The following is an 18,135-nucleotide window of genomic DNA, read 5'->3' as shown; positions in this document are numbered from 1 at the left end:
ACCGGAATAAATTAAGATGATGGACTGGCTTTCAGATTTGAGAGCAAAAATGCAGGACCACAGTCACGAAAGTGAAACACTCAAATTTATCGCTCGGACACACTGTCACCTTATGACAGACGTGAGCGCAGTTGAAATCGTCGACGCTGACGATTTGTATCGAATATTTAAAACATTTGTGCCAAGACAAACTCACTATGCTTTTGATGTTAAATATTGAAATTTAATAGATAATTTTGTAGGAATACATACGATATATGCGAGTGGAGATTTATTATAAACTGATTATAAATAATGTGTCTATCTAAAACTACATAACAGTCATACGATTTACTTCCCTTACATCATGGGTTATGTTGTTTGTAGTCACGTGATATAGCCCTGGTGGCGTTTATGCTGTCTAGTACTTTCTATTCTATGTCTTACTTTAGAATATCATTTCTATCTTACATAACTAATGCTATTACTAAATATCTTATTTACTATGAAAGCGTAAAGTCTATCTCTAAAAATAGATTGAATATTAATGACGATATATAACTATTATTATTTTGTTGTTATATTAATGATTGATTTTGAACGTTATAGTTGACTATACGCGTGACTATTTCTTATTAAATAAGCAAAAATGGTTACCAAAATGTTTTAAAATTTTGTTCTAGCTAGGTATGCTCTTCTTTGTCACGCGAATTTATATTTTGCTCACGCAAAATGCTCGACAGAAATCTAATCTCACAGTCGTATCAGAACTGCGTGCCACCAAATACGGAGTAAACTACATTTTACGCTAGTCTGGTAAACGTTGACGCATTTGGCACATAACGTTACTTAATGAGACTGTCTATGTTGAAGTGGTAAGTTGATCGAGTTGATCGCTTTGTTTGTATTTTTGATCTCATGATTGAGGAAAAATTTACGTCATAAATAATATAAAGTAATATCAATTTATGATGAAGAAATTAACACACAATTTTGCATAGAAATAAAAGATTACTTATAAACATATTGTTTAAATTGAATTACATTCTCAATCAGGATAATCCTGGCATTGTAAAAGAAGTTTCAATTAAACTACACACAATATCAACTCTTTCACAACCTCTGTTGCTTGCTTTTCCTTTGAAATGATTTAATCTACGTAAAAGAATTTCGGTTTCGAAAATTGGTAATACTGGTCAAGAACAAGTAATTGTCGTAGTTAATTCGCAATAAAAAGCAGAAATTATGTGAGCTTCGAGCGTCAAAAATAAAGATAATCTACCTTTATTATTTTTATTGGGAGCTTAAACGATGCCGAAATACATTTATTACGGCTACTCCAGAATTTCGCTTGATAAACCTTCAACAAATTTAAATTTCTTCGATATAAAATTATAACGACCGACGCACGGAAAATTTTTCATTTCATTGCTCTTTGTTTACAACTCTCCATTCTGACTTGCACAAATTTTAATATTCCCCAGAAATTAATTAAGTAGTATGTCACAACGTAATTCTTGCTTTTGGAAGTCGCAAAATGTCAAGTCATACATTATTTCTTTTAGCTAAATGACTTTGTCTTTAGTAAGTTCCAATATCACTGCTATTAAAATTATAAATGCGGAAGTTTGTGAAGTTGGGTGATTGTATGGATAACTCTTTCCAGCAAAATATGCATGACGAAATTTTGATCAAATATGTTTTACTGGTACTTTTAATTTTGATGTTTCTTCGGCAGTAAAGCTCTTTGGTACAACTAGTACTTCTTATACTTTAGTATTCCATTTTTCCACATCTACATTTAAATAGTAAATCTAAGATCTTGTCTAACCGCTAAAGACTCACACGACCTAGGGATGGTCTTACCGTTGTGGACTGATAAGGTAAGTGCACCGTTCCGGTTACCACGTCATATGGCGATCAGGATACTGTTCTAATTAGTTCGATTTGTTATGAGACGTTTCTTCGAATAACAGGATACCTTTTATATGAATGGACGGACATATGAGATGAAACAGACCCTATTTCTTATGCACATCAAACAATTCTCTTTTTATTCAAAGTACTTACATAATTTTAGCCATCTAAGAAGTAAAATGGGTATCAGAGCGACCAGTTTACATACCTACTGAAAAAAAACAATATTTTTATAAACCACCGAATCTACTGGACGATCTAATTTTAATACTAACACCTAAATTAAGTAAAGATGCATACATCATTTCATATCTATCTGATTAAATGAATAATAAAAGCGCAACGGCATGCAAAAGTCAGTTCAAAATATGAAAACGGAACATTATTAGAAGACCAGAGGTGAAATCAAGACTAATAATGGCTTGTAGCATTCGCAAAGCAAGTTCAATTTATGAAGCTATACATACTTGCAGAGTTCCATGTTTATTGGCTACCAGTATTTCTCACGTATCAAGAGAAAATAACACATCGTTAGCAAAATTTACATTACAAGTCTTGTCATTCGACTTACTGTATAAATTAACTGTATATTCGAAGAAACAGATTAGCAAAACATACATTTAATGACCGTCTGTTGGTAAGTAAACAACTAAATATATATTTGTGTCTTTGATATGTCCAAAGAGTATTCAATTTGTTGATGTTATCATTAAAATTTCTTTGTCCTCATATGTATTTCAAAATTTACTTAAAATTAAATTAACTCAGTTGAATTTGGATGTACATAATCTAAGATACACTTATGAATACTTTGTTGAATAGATAATAGTTTTTGCTACTTAAACTCCATCTTTTGGGATTCAAGGACTTATTTTTTCTTTCTTTTTATCTTCAGGATCAAACAACATTTTTTATTTATACTGTGTATTGTAAGTCTGTCTTCAAGTAGACTACAAAAGTGGACTCACAAAACAGACTGGCCAATTATCGTCTGCCACAAAAAAGAAGCAAATACATCGTCGCATCTTCAAGTACATTCATACAAGTAGTTTTAGTGTTGTATATTCTACCGTTGCTTGCGTTTAACTTAAATCTTTTTTTAGAAAATATCGTTTCAACTGTATTATTCGGTGTAACTCTAGCATCTAGTTCAATGCAAATTGCGTAGAATTAGTCCACAAATGTCTATTTTACATCAAAGTCGTGATTATAATTAGAAACTAAAACACTGTATTGCTTGTAGCGGAGCTTGCACTTACTGTGTTTATCTAGAAAATTGTAAGGTCTCCTAAAACACGTTGTTTATATGGAGAAGTGTGGCTATTACTAGTTTTAAACACCGTATCTCTGCGTGTAGACTTTCAAGATGCAGGCGTGCGCGAGCGCAAATTTAAATTAATTGTTGTCTTCTTTTTATCTAACCATTTTTATTCCACATGGAAGATAAAAATAATAAAAATATGGGCTCGCCATATATTTTTTTGGAGTAAATTATTTTCGATGATTAGGTATTGACTTATGTCCTATGTAAATAAAATAAATATATTCCGTGGCGGTTGGTTGAAGAAGTAAAACCTTTAAAATATTTCAAATTAAAAAAAAAAACAAAGACAGTTAGTATCCTATAAAAGAAGTCTCGAACTTATTTTGTGGCTAGCTCAATCTGTGTGAAAAAAAAAAAGATGCAAAATTTGCACGGCACTTCTGTAGTACAGAATATTAAAAACATTTGTGGTTCTATGAAACATGCAACTGTATATAAATGATCATTATATTATACGGAACTTAATCCGCCTCCTCCCTTGCTTGCACTCTCAGCAGAGCACTGGCTTAATAACTGTTGATTGGTAGCTATTCCGCAGTACAAGCTTTCACATACAACGACGATAAACTCTGCCTACGATAACCACATACAGACAGATTGGTCTGTTTATAACGTGGCCTGAACATTCTGTCCTGTTTTAAATGGGATCTTATAAAAGATACTGGTCCCTTTTTATTTTTATCTCATTTCTACTTCAATACGGCTCTTCTAATATGCCCATAATCATGTTATATTTTATGAAAATGTTTTTTATCCTATTGGAACTATATGCATCATAAATATGACAGACGTCCGACATCTGGTAAATCAAAGGTGTAATGCCCAGCGTAGACAAGTATTTTACTTGATTTCCGATTATCGGCAGTTGAGCGTGTGGTATGCTTATTTCAGTTTTTTGTACAACAGATCTTTTCTTTCTTATCTGGGCGTTTTCCCAATTGCTTTCGCAGCCGTTGAGCGTCGGAGCCCAGCGTCCGCTTTCCTACTTTTTAATATCCTTGTTCATCAGACCCACGTTTAAAGCTTAGGAAATCATTGAGTGAATTAAAATATATTTCGGTCCAAGTTTTAACGGGACAAGGTGTGAATTCGCTCGATAAACTCTGAACGATAACAACAAACACACAGACAGATTTACTGTCTTTATCTTGTAGTATTTGTGCGTTACTTCCATTAACACGGGACGGGCTAAGTGTTTAATGTCATTTGTTAAGATCTAACTCGTCAGGTGTAATGTCGGATATTACTTTACAGTTTAAATTCTATCATTTCTTGTTTAGCTTTCTGAGGTCGGTTATGGTGGCCTTTTCTGCTTTAATTGTACTTCTCGTCAAGCATGCTAATATTTATGATGCATATAGTTCCACTTTTCAAGTCTTAACAAAGTTTGGTGACCATCACGGATGTGGTAACTTTGGAAGCTGCTTCTGGTATTCAAATGAAACCAATCTCTTAGATTCTTCAGCCTTGAGTGTATGAAGTGTATACAGGTTTCAAACTTTGTAATTGTTACCTCAGAGCTATGATCGTAAATCAATTACATAGCATGTCCAAAATTACTTAAGATATTTACGTTACTTATAACCCAAGAAGCTATGAATGCTAAGATTTACCGAGGTAGTAGCAAGATTTTGAAAGTAAGATTTTGTAATTTTAGTCAAAATCAAAATTTTGACGTGGTTAAGACTTTATATTGTAAAATGAGTTATTAATGTATTGAATTTGAATGTCAATCTACTGGTATTATTGTGGTTATCCGCAGTCAACAGCAATTTAATATATCCAAAACTATTCATCTTTACGTGTCGATGGTAACCGAAAATGCTACACCACTTGTTAAGTAGCACTAAATCCATTCTTGCCAGAACCGAGCAACTTCAGTAGAAATTTGTCGCAATGATACAGAGCTATCCACTCCTTACATACTCGTTCATAAGGAAGGCCTTTACCACAGCAGTGGGGATGTTTAATTGGCTGATGATAATAAACTTTAAGTTTGGTTGACTGTAAAATATTTGAAGATTTAATAGTTAACAATCCATTTTAATTAAAGATCGTTTTAAATAAATAGGGTTATATACATTTGCGAAGTACATTCGTAAAGTAAACAATAAGTACCTGCATTTGGAATATGAATCACAAGCATGCCTCTAACCAACACAATATATAAATTAAATCGAATCTAGAGAATCGAGTAATCGATCGACTAGTCTTATTTTAGACAGCGCAGAGTTGATTTTAGAGTAGTATTTGATACCAAATCATGCTCTAATTCTTACCTAACACCTACACAGTAATTAGTTACAGAGAGAAACCCTACAAGTTAGATATTAATCTATAATCGAGAACTGATTTAATAATCTGGAGTCCACTATCGATCGTTAATCGACCGACACCGATGTAAGCATTAATGATTGCATGTCCGTTTGTATTTAATGATAGTTCTAAATTAAACTTTCAAAGGTAACTTTCAAATATCCTTTTAAATCTGACGCGTTAAAATTGGATTTGTTTATAATTTTTTTAAAACTCGTTTGTTTTCATTCTTATAGTAATTTAAACTCTATAAACAGTTGAGTTTAATTTTAATAAATAGATTTCAAACATACCGGTTATTATTAGAATATTGTAATTGACATTATAATTCACCTTTCAGTTAGATTTTTTATTGCAACTATAAATTGACTTCAATTCGTTGTTAAACCTGAAGATGTAAGAAACACAATGATTTTGGTAAAAGTAAAAAAAAGTTTTTAAAAACAAACAAATTAAGTACCGCTTTAAAATTCAGTTTAAGGGCCCTATAAATAAAAAAGTTAGAAGAGGAATTTCTTTACGTTGGCGTTAGATACAAAATATTGATGACACTAATAAAGTGACCCCTTCTCACGCTACTATATCGATGACAAATTAGAAAATGTATTCTTTACCGCTCCATCTGCCTAATTTTCGGGTCTTCCACCCACAGAGCTTAATACATTGATATATTTAGAGGTAGATGAAACATGTACAGTGCACTTCAAAAGGAACATTCTCCCACGTAGTGTCAAGTTGTGAAATTAGCCATGCCATGAGAAATGCTACGGTTTTCCCTAAAGACTAAAACATTGAGATCTTCAATAAGGACGTGAAAAATGCACTCAGGGTCAGCAATGCGAGAGTGACACCCCTGATATTGCAAGCATCTATAGATAGCACTATCACTCCCTAGTAGGTGGTTTGTATGCTTGCTTGTCTGTTTAGAAATAAGCCAAAACTCTTAAGCCAGGCATTAAGCGCATAGTATCATATACTTCGACCGCATGTATCTTATAGGATCAGACTTGCTTCTTTTGCGAATTCTAACGAATCTCTCTTGCTTCCTAAATCATCACTTTCTATACATGTTTGCACATTAAAGGTGCTCCTTAAAGGAGAAGTAAATTCAAGAAAATGTACCATATAGGTAATTGTTTTTTCTAAAATATATAATTGTGTTGTTACAGGTATGTCTGCAAAATAAATAACAGTTAAATAGGTCATTGGGTAAGTGTTCAAATACAGTTTTGCATGCCACTTCTGAATAATTAAACTAAAAAAAAAGAAAACTATTTAACTGTTCAAAAATTAATTACCCATTTACGTCCAAAATGTCAAATATGAGTCTCTAGAACGTTCTACTATTTTTTCTCTCTCACTCTTTCATCTGAGCATTTTTGAAGCTATCAGTGTACTTCTAGAAACAAAGTAAAATAATATTACACCTATATGCCACATGTCTACTCCCTTACTAGCGTCTATTTAGATAGCAGGCCTATGTCCTGAACTAATTGTATTCTATTCTTCAGTTAATCCAGTGATACATGATTTATCGTCACCGGTTTAATAATACATTTTTAATAAGCTACCTCGAAGCTACCGTTAATAGACAAGATTTATTGAAGATAATAAAGCAATTATGCTCAACTATGAATAAATTTAAAGAGAATGTGGAGAAAGATTATGCAACTGAATGAATAGATGTTGTTGAACAGATTGATGCTAATCAATATTCGAATATTATAGATGATATGCGCCATATAAATAATATGACATACCTTAGGAGCAATTTACATTTATTTTTCCTAAAATTTCTAGATCTTCAATGAATATTGAAAAGAATTGCAAACTTGATCTGATTTGTGCAACAAAGTTTTCTAAATAGTGTTGTTATTCAGGTGTTATTTATTACAAATTGCTTATCGTAATGATTTACTATGAATTAAGTCAATTAATTTAGATTTCAGCTCACTAGTAGGCTCCATGTTTGTTTATAACTGTAACCTTTTTAGTAACCAATATATTAAGATAAATAAGCCATAAAGCTATAAATTTAAGACATAGAACAGAAGTGTCGAAGAGGCGTGATTTCGTCCTGTTTCAGCCTCTTTTCACATTCAGTGATACAAGTAAACTGACAATTATACCTACCACTCTGCGTAGGAAACCAAAAATATATATTTTCTTGCCGTTTCCCGTCATTTGGAGTCAATGTAATGCCATCAAAAATATGCTGTAATTTAAACCCAAGCCTCTCAGCTCAGTTTTTCTACCGTAAAAAGTTGTGATATCGATGTAATACCAAGTCGATGAATTTATTTAGTTCCTCTTAAGGGACCTTCTGTTTTAAATTATTACGTAAGTTATTATCATATCAATATAAAAAATCTTTTCGGTTTTCAGAAAATAGATCATCATAGACTAAAAAGTCGTAAAAAAGTCATATCTGGGATATTACTTTTTTTTCATAAGCCTCTACATCCGTTTCTTTCTTGATCTCCTTCGCCTACTGTAACTATCAACCTCCATTTACCTAATTCAATAATAACCAATATATAAAGATAAGTTTCCTAGAGAGCGTTCGAATAACATTCAATCACTTAGGTTAAGCAACGTCAATTCCGATCAACGTTTAGATAGGTTTGCAGTTAATTTATGTATTTGGATCTCTAAGAGGTGCTGGTTAAATAAAGTCCACTATTCATGACTTCTAGTTTCGTCTTTACCAACCACTGTATTCTGAGTAACACGTGGACAAACCGAAACGAAACTTAATAAGAAAAACTTCAGCTATTGTCTTTAGGTTAACCATACTTCCGTACTATTATAAAGAGAAATGTTTTGTATTTTTGATTGTAATGAATGAACTAAAAATTTACAGGACCTATGATGAAATTTGGCACATAAATAATATGTTCAGGAGTAACATAGGCTTTTTTATAGTTTTACCCAAACGAAACCGACACAGGTTGCTAGTTCTCTATAATCGGGCATTTTCCTGGTGGAAACATGTTTCTATTGATCGAAAAGAGTACCAAAACATGCTGATCAATAAATAATTGGACAATTCTCAACAATCAGCCCACAATTTAATAGATATACTTTAAAAAAGCTACACCCAGGAAACAAACAAAAAGGTATATGTCTAACGCTGCTGTTCTGTCTTTCATATACATAATTTAGTTTTAGCATGCATACATCTGGCAATCGTCATTGATATTCAGAACCAGCAGCGGTTTAAAAACGATAAATTGCACCAACATGATTACAATTACGGCTGGCACCTTTATGATATGGCTCCACTTGAACTAAAACTACTTTTGCTCAAACAAAATTCAAAATCTTATAAGAATTGTGATTTCTTTAAAAAGAACTTTATTTTCCGTGACAAATGAATAAGAAGCAGGCTGATCTAAGCTTAGAATTGCTCCATGTCATACTGTAGGTCTATAATTTAACTAGTAATATATAATAGATTCACATAGTTTTATTGGCTTTATAGTTAGCTAATCCATTGTCTAAGAAAGTCGTGATGTGTTTTTATTTCATAAGTTTGACTTGACTACATCGCGAATCTCTAGTGGATCAGTGCCCTTACAGTAATGAGCATGAGTGGATCCACGATCAATCAGTTAAATGCCCGATTGCCCCCGAGGCAGTAAATAAAATGCATTTGGCATTGTCTTTTATTATTATATATTTACTGTGTGTTTATATTACCTATGCAATGTATGATCGATTATCGATAGATCAATTCTTTCTTAGTGCTATAGTCACTAAGTGACAAAACCCCTTTACATAAAAAAACAATTCTTATATCTACATAAGGTATAAAAAATGTCTCAAACGAAAAACTTTACAGATGGGCAATAAAAGTTTTTGAATCCAAACATCTCTGCTTTAAACGAAAAGAAAATCTATAAGACCGATTTGTTGATCAAATCAATTTTTCAATTTCATTAATCGTGTGGCTTTTCTACTGGCAAATTGAAAACGTACAAAGAATAAATAAAACATTTTTAATTAAGTTGACGTAGCTTTCCATGTATTACGTTGTCATAAAAACTGACATGACAAAGAACAAAATGAAGATGAAAATTACACTGCCATATTTGTCTTTAATAATGACGACATAATTCAAGTAAGAATAGATTTTCTACCAACCATTAATGGTAATGCAATTAATGTAGTTGACGTGATGAAAGCTGAACAATATTGAGCATTCTTACACAATGCTGTCAAGAATGCCCATCAATAGGCTCAATTAGTTTGCAACGCGAGATCACTTTGTGCCAATTACAATCGCTGGATATAAATCGATTCTTAGAATCTATAATCATTCTTCTCAATGCTCTGTTCAACATTTGATATGTTGAATCAAAATTTGGAAATGGGATTCATTATCGCCACATCTTGCAAGTTAAATTTAACCAATATTTTTTTTCATGATAATTGTACTTTTCTAAGTCTTGTTACAGTTTATAGCCACAGTATTAGATTTCATCTGTTATATGAAAATGTCCTTTGAATGTTCTTTGTTCGCATTATTATGATTTATCTAACACGCGTTGTTTATAATTGATATGTCGCAAATGTTCTGCAATCACATTGTCATGACCCAATGTGATATGACTTCATACATGATTATTATGAATATATGTGTATCTTATCAGATAAATTTATCTATTCATTTTTATTGTGTAAGATTGATATCTTTACAAGGTTTAGTATTTTTATTACATTATAGTAAAAACAAACTAATCTTTATGTAAAACAATAAGGTGTTCTTCTTACATGAGTTTAGAAGTTTTAAAATAAATATCCATATTAGATTTTTTACTATATTGGGAAATTCTATGATATGTAAAAATCAAAAGAAAATCAAATGCGCATCTCAAGGAATCTTATTTCGGCATTGTCACATATGAAGCGTTATCTCTCACTTCAATATCATCAGTATCAAAGCCGACACTATCATAAGGTCTAAGGTTAAGTTGCTTGACGTCTGACGAACACATAGAAGACCCCTTGTCTAAGTAAAGGCGCCTTTTGTTGCCCAGTCTTTAGAAAGGTCCCATGATTACGAAAACAGTGTGAAAGGGGTGCATGTCTGAGAGAATTCTGTTGTATGTTGTTTGTTTAGAGAAATCCAAAATTCTGGGTAGGTTTCTCTAGTCAACAATCTTAAGGATTTTTCTCAAACTAGGAAATAGGCCAGTTAATAGTGCCTGCTTAGTTAATTTATTTACTTTAAACAAGACAAAACTGTTGCTTATGTCATGTGATTCTTCTTCAACTTTGTTATTAACTTGTTCCATTTTCATAGTCTAACTAATGACCTCCAATTTTTGAATGAAGTTAACGTTTCTAAACACCAAATTTAACATTCATAAATAGTAGGTATTCTATTCGTCTGTACTTTGGTCATAAAGCTAACGGGTTAAATATAAGACGACCGCCTTCATTTGATATCCCATACTATATCTACCACATCAAGCGTTGACATTGACTGGTCCAAATTGTTATAGATAATCCAGTTAGTAAAGTCGACATGAAGAAAATTACTAGTTTAAAATTACTAAAATTCTAGTTCACACAGTATTAAAGTAATAGTTGCGTGGGATGGATATATTGCTTCGACTCAGGATGACATTGTATCATATCAACGCACTGGCACGTAACAGTTCATACATAGAGTAGAGATGAGTCTGCATCTAAGCTAGTATTATTAACAGTAAACAACTCTGTGAACGATTTGTACCCATAGCGCAAACGTTTCGAGTAAGACAGATGCACTTGGAAAAGTTTAAAGAAAATATTAAATAACACGTACCTACAATAATTTTAATTGTAACGATGGCTGCATTTCAATAAAAATTAAACTTTTTTACCAAATCACATTCTATTACAAATAATAAATTATATTGAACTGAACAAGCCATCATCTGCCCAGCATGGATTTAAATTTCAAAGAACGATAAAAAGTAAATATATCATTGTGCATTAATATAGAATAGCACGAGTCTGTTGAAGCTTTGTCTCTATATTATTACTCTGTAGTACAGATGCGTCCGTAATATTTTTTCTAGTGTTAATCAGGTCACTTGATAATGTCTTCAAGACCTTCATGTCAGCAATGATTTATCTCAAAAGATATTAATTTTAAATAGCGTCATAGAATTCACAGTCATGTTTCTTTATATAAGTATTCATTCATTCTGTTTTATATTTATTACTTGGAAGTTATGAACATAATGAATTAATTCAACTTCTCACTTTTTACAAATGACAGTATCGCTTCGTTGATTTAACGCTATTGCTCATTGCCGTTATATCAACAACTGCTAAACATATACTACTTTTCTTTATAACTCTATTTTAAAGTACCCATCTATATTTGTGGCAATTTTATTTGATGGGTGACTTGATATTTTGCTTGTGTTCGAATATGAAAATTATCGTATCTTTTCATGCGTTTTTTGATGTCGGAAAATTTTATCCGGTATTTCGATCGTAACATAATAGATCATCATCATCATCATAACAAGTCGATTATCATTACTGACACCGCGGAAGAAAAGTGCAAAACTGTTTTGAAAATATTGAGTATATTTCACTCAAATTGATATTTTATTTCACTAGAGTACTTAAATAGAAATATCTATTTAAATACTCGTCCAATCAAAATTTACGAGCTATGAAGACATCTTGAAAAGGATATAGTTTTCTTCTCTGACTATTACTGGACAATAAAAAATTCAAAAGCATTTTACCCCATTCATCATCATTTCATAAAAGGCTGTTTGGACAGTTGTCCTCCTTTTGAATTAGAACGTTAATGAGTCTTTTCAAAGGTTTTATGTTGTTTTTATGCATTTTTATGGCTTAATTCTACATAAAATATTTTATTAGAAAACGTTATTAACAACGTAAGTATTTAATGTTTATATTTAGAAATTGTAGTAATAAAACTTTATTGTGTCTAATTGTAGATTTAAGAGATGTGATATTGAACAAAAATTTCAAGAAAGTAATTAAATACTTTGATGCAGTAGTTGTCAAATTAACTATTATAATATTATTATGTAAGACAACATTTTTGAAATGAGAAAGTAAGATAATGAAAACAAATTCTTTAATATAATTAAGGTCATATCTGCGTAAATGTAACTGCCTTATAATTTTAACGTGATGATTACTTTACATCTATTATTATCGTGTTAACTTAATTTGATAATATAATTAGTAAGTGATCGATGACACAGTATATGAAAGTATTCGACGTTTCAATTATAGTTATAAGTAAAAAGGTGTACATGTTTTTAATAATATCGACTATAATAATAATGATAACGAAGAAGGGACTTCACGAAATAAGTAGATTGAACAGACTGTTATTGCCTACCATTTGCATGTATTAAAATAGGGTCCTAAAAATATATTTATGCCAAAACCATTAATTTCAATCAATCAATCAACCATTAAATTCAATTAACAACATAAAGTTATTTAGTAATATTCAACTTTAACTAGAAAACGAAATAAATAGGATTCAGTCTGACAATCATGGTAAAAAATTTTATAAATTTTGAAATATAGTTAATAATCCTTATTAATAAACATGGAACCTATCTCAAGAACATAAATCATTTCTTGTACGACCACAATTTTATCGAGTCTATTATTTTTTTCACCATAACGGAACGTCAATTGTTGATCATGTTAGAACTGTCATTGAAGTTAATGAAGTCAATTTACCTAATTCAGAATTTAACACACTAGAAAGTAAATCTTCATAATATTAGCCTAATGAAACGTCCATTAAAATCAAAAGTCAGATGACTTGGTGGTTTGCAACAAAAGCTCCATTGTCATGAATCGCGAGCTTTCCTTATGTTATTGACAGGGCAATGGCGATAGTCACTATTAAATTTTCTGGGTCATTCAACTTTAAAGCTTTGATGATATCTTAATTTCAATTTGGATTGAAGTGTTACTGATTTCAGTGTTTGATATAAAGATGATGTTGATGTAAATTGATGTTTAGATGAATTGAATGAATTAATGATTGATGTATTGTATTATTCTTCTTCATTGGTCTTAATTTAAGATACATGTCTTGATGTTGACTTAATGTTAGTTACAAGCCTTTACGTACTTTAAAAATTTAGTCTTAAGCCCATCTCGAGTAGGTATCATTAGAATTACTATCATTAGTTAATATTTTAAATAAATAAATAAATATAAACAAATCACACAGATTGAGCTAGCCTCAAAGTAAGTTCGAGACTTGTGTTATGGGATACTAACTCAACGATACTATATTTTATAATAAATACATATATAGATAAACATCCAAGACATATTTTATACATATTCCGCATAGCTAATGACAAAAAGGACTTTAAGAATTCTAATAGCTGACCTTAATTAGTTGGAGAGGCACTCTCAGTAAAAGAATTGTAGTCTTTTAACTGGCCTCCTTCTGAGCACTTTTATGTGATTTAACGTTGGCGGTCAGCTGAACCCTTTATTTGTTTATTGATAGTTCATAATCACAGACCCATTATCCCTATAATTCTTTCATATGAAATGGCTTTCGTTAAGTCAATAAACTATGATTTACTGCTGTAATCTGCGGCTCACAGATTAAAGGAAATAGTTTACGACGCAGGCGCAGGATGCGCTTTGTTGATTTTCGATTAAAATGAATAACTCATACAATTTTGTTCCTATTTATTTTTAATCTTCGAATTTAGGTTCTTAGATAAACAAATGCTGGTTGCTAGACTTTGTTTTTTTTTTTAAATGATGAATGATATATATGACTGGCCAGATAACCAAAGCTAAAAAATTAATTGAAAACCATTTCTTTTTTCGACAGCATCGCAAGTCAAAAACTCCAAGGGATAGAAAACATTGTTTGTTCACTATTTGTTGGACGATACTGTCTATATTTCGGAGCGTAATTACCACAATATTTTTTATTTATTGTAGTAATTCATATGAAAGCAATGGTAGTAACATTTTATCTCCACAAAAATTTTATACTTCTTCACTGTGTCTAATTGGCATTTAAAAGGTTTAATATTAGAATAAATGACTGTTTCAACACATTTAAGTTGAATGCAAGTAAATGCGTAAAATTTCAACATTTGATGAAGGTGATAAGTTACATGCTTAATAGGAACATAATTATATTTTCTCATATATACACACACATATGAGAAGATAATTAATAATATAACAACTGTACCCACAATTTGTGTAGAAGCTGAAATTCATGCATAAAATAAAATTAATATGAAAGTGTGTTTATTTGTCCTTCTCTCCGTCAAAACAGATTTTTATGACGTAGACAATTGAAAAACTGAAGAGTGTCATAGTCTACTTCTACAAAATTGTTGTATCAGTTTTATGATCAGATTGACACAATCACTATAATACAGGACATATGAATCAAAAATTAATACATAATGTAGACTATATAATAGAAAAATGTGATATAAAAAGTACATACTGATGTACTTTACATATCACATTTGACTCAATGATGTTCTCTATGAAGCACGTCATGAAACAAATAAGGACAATAATGATGAACAGGTATGTCGTAATGGTAATGTTCTAATGAATGCTGACACACGACAATTAAAGGCCGAGCGCCATCCGGTGACTCATCTGATTCTTGTTACCGTGACGGTGAAATCAGAAATTATGAATTGTAGCTATATACATTATCGCGATACAGTGTGCGTGCAACTGTATTTACATCTCAACATCGAGTCGATTCGCAGTGAGACGCAGCTAACCTTAAGAAACACACACACGACAAGAGACAAGGCAAAAATAAAGCTTTGAAATCTGATAGGCTGAAGAAAGGATATGCTAAGTTCATTTCGTATTAGGAAGTAAAAAGAGAGAAAATATAAGAATCTCTAGCGACACGGAGTTTGCTCCTATATTTAACGATGACAGATATTATTTAACCTCCAAGCTGTACTGAAAGTACCTGTGGTTGCTAAAATTCGATTTCAATAAAGTTTTTAACAACCGCGATAAAAATTGTTAAGTACCAAATGATGTTCGTCTCTTTAATTGATTTAATGTTCACTTCATTAAAAGTTATTTCATTGAAGTAAACGTACTTCAATGGAATAACTTTTAATACTGTTACTCTTGGGAAAAATTACATTTTATCATTTTAAAACAAACTATAATCTAAGAACACATCAATAATCCATAGACAATGCGAGCCCTTTATTTTAATTTCACTATTATAATGTAATCAGAATAGAAACGATTTAACGATTCAGGATTGCCGGTCTCTCTCTCATCTGATTCTTTTCCTGGTTCCTTCCGCAACCATTGAGCGTCTAAGCCCGCTTTCCTAAATTGTCTTCTGCACTTCGCACGATCTTTCGGCATTACTAGTTGTCAGACCATTCAAGATTGCCAGTAATATAACGAATTTGACAAGTTACACCGTTCACAAGTTTATAACTTTAAAGTGTCTGTGTATCTGTATGTCTGTCCATGGCATCGCAGCAGTCGGTTGAACCGATTTTGATATATTTGAAAGATAATTTAATCTAGAGTGTTCTTAGGTAAGTTTGGAAATTTTGTGTTCATACGTTTGAAAACCGTCGTCAGCTCACATTTAAATTTAAAATTTTTGTTTTCATTGGAATAAACATACTGAGCCATCAGAAATCAGTGCGTAATTTAACTGTGTATCACCAGGTGCTCCTTTTTTGTCAACTCTGTTTTACAATAATATTAACTTTGTAAATTCGATGGTCATTTAAAATCAGTATCATATATACTCGTATATGCATGAAAAAGAGTTTTGATGACCGTATATGGTCATGCAAGAGGTAAAGTCTTAACTGTAAGGCGTGACGCACACTTCATTGAAAGTTAATTATTATGTCCAGCAATTTATGTATTGTCGAGTCTAACATTGTATTTTTTAAAATGGGTTGCATCTTTGATATTAACTTTAACCTGTGTGCTACCGTCGTTGTCGTTTAGACAAAATGACGGAATTTTCCGCGCAGGTTAAAGTTAACGACAAAATTAACTAGTGCAACTAACACTCAATATATATATATATATATTTAGTGATGTTTAATTCATTTGATAAGCATTGATCCTATCTTTTTTGTGATGTTACGTACATTTGAAAAGTATTGGTGCCACGCTGAAGCTGTAGTACACTTCTCACTCTAGTACACAACTCTGTAGACAGCTTCAGCCTAATAAAACTTTAACTATATAGTACCTTGGCAACTAGATGCTTAATTATAATCTAGCATTAAACTGTGTTCACTATCTGTCTTTACTATTTTACCGATTAGGTAATTGAGGTACATACCTATGATTACATTCACCTTTTTCATGTGAGGTTAACAGAACTATAAAACATTTAGATTATGATAATATTATGAATGAGAATTTCCAGAAATATAATAATATTAGGGAACGAAAAGGAGTTATAATATTAGTTTCCAGAAATATAATAATGTTAGATAACGAAAAGGAGTTATAGGACCCAGTTCGATTCTGGGGCTTTTTTTACCTCATTTCCTGTGTTGCTTCTTAGTAACACGGGAAATTGAAGTGAAAGTGGTAATACGTAAAAATACTCATATTTCTCTTTAGACTCTTGTCTATTTTTACGTTTTACCACTTTTATTAATATAACTAGATGTTGCCCGCTTAAATCTTGGATAATATACTTTTCAAATGGTGAAAGAATTTTTAAAATCGGTTCGGTAGTTTCGGAGATTACCCGCCTCAAACATACAAACTCACAAAGTCACAAACGCACTACTCTTTATAATAATAGTATAGATTTTTTAAATTAGTATATTTTTAGCTGTAGTATAAGTACTTTTTTTGATCTCATTTTATCCGCCAATGATATACCATTTATTGGTCAATAATTATCACCCAAAAATAAAAATGACAAATCTCTCTTTCTTTTCGCCCTTTTTGTCGTAATAGTAAATGGTGATCTAAAAAATAAATTAGCCATAATTTAGCATATATGCGTCGATCCTAAAGCCAGCTGACGCAAGGCTGCGCCCACGCTGCCCTGAATTGGACAATCAGTGTAAAACGCGGAAATGCTAATTTTTAAGTGTCACGCTCTCACAGATAAGTCACGGCTTTGTGCAGGCGACATGCGGATTACAAGGCTTAGTACAATGTTTATGTACAGCAATTTTGACATTGCAAAAAATTTGCACTTTTTTTATTGAGGCTTTTCCAAATGGGGCTATTGAATGTTTCTCAAGAGATCTGATAATATTCTCAAAATCTTTTCAAACGGTTAACTTATATATAGTAGCTGTGCCGTGATGTTATTTTTATATCCGTAGATCATCAAGATTCCAGCGTACACGCACGCTCAAATTGTAAATTAGATTGCTGAGTACTCTCAGTCCATTCAAATATCACTGAAATCTATACAAAATAAAAATAAAGCTGTTGACGAAAACACACTGAACGTAATTATCATAAATTGTCCTAGTTTCTTTGTACGGACCATGTAAATACATAGTTAGTACGCTAATAAGCTTGATAACATTCAACTGCTACTTCTTGCACGA

General features: G+C 31.6%; 1 protein-coding gene and 1 long non-coding RNA gene across 6 annotated transcripts in view; both read left to right on the top strand.

Annotated features, from left to right (window-relative positions):
• rols (rolling pebbles) overlaps window positions 1–18,135 on the top strand; it is a 243,653-nt gene that overhangs the window by 144,855 nt on the left and 80,663 nt on the right. The window lies entirely within an intron of this gene.
• Window positions 1–18,135, top strand: part of LOC128672009 (uncharacterized) — a 51,250-nt gene that overhangs the window by 7,404 nt on the left and 25,711 nt on the right. Inside the window, exon 2 of the long non-coding RNA XR_008404895.2 lies at window positions 6,706–6,745. This is a non-coding gene — a long non-coding RNA (uncharacterized LOC128672009). The remainder of the gene's footprint in view (window positions 1–6,705; window positions 6,746–18,135) is intronic.

This window comes from Plodia interpunctella, chromosome 8 (assembly GCF_027563975.2).
Source record: "Plodia interpunctella isolate USDA-ARS_2022_Savannah chromosome 8, ilPloInte3.2, whole genome shotgun sequence".
NCBI classification, from domain to species: Eukaryota; Metazoa; Arthropoda; class Insecta; order Lepidoptera; family Pyralidae; genus Plodia; species Plodia interpunctella.
Note: the sequence above shows the minus strand (reverse complement) of the source record. Positions and strands in the feature narration are given on the sequence as shown.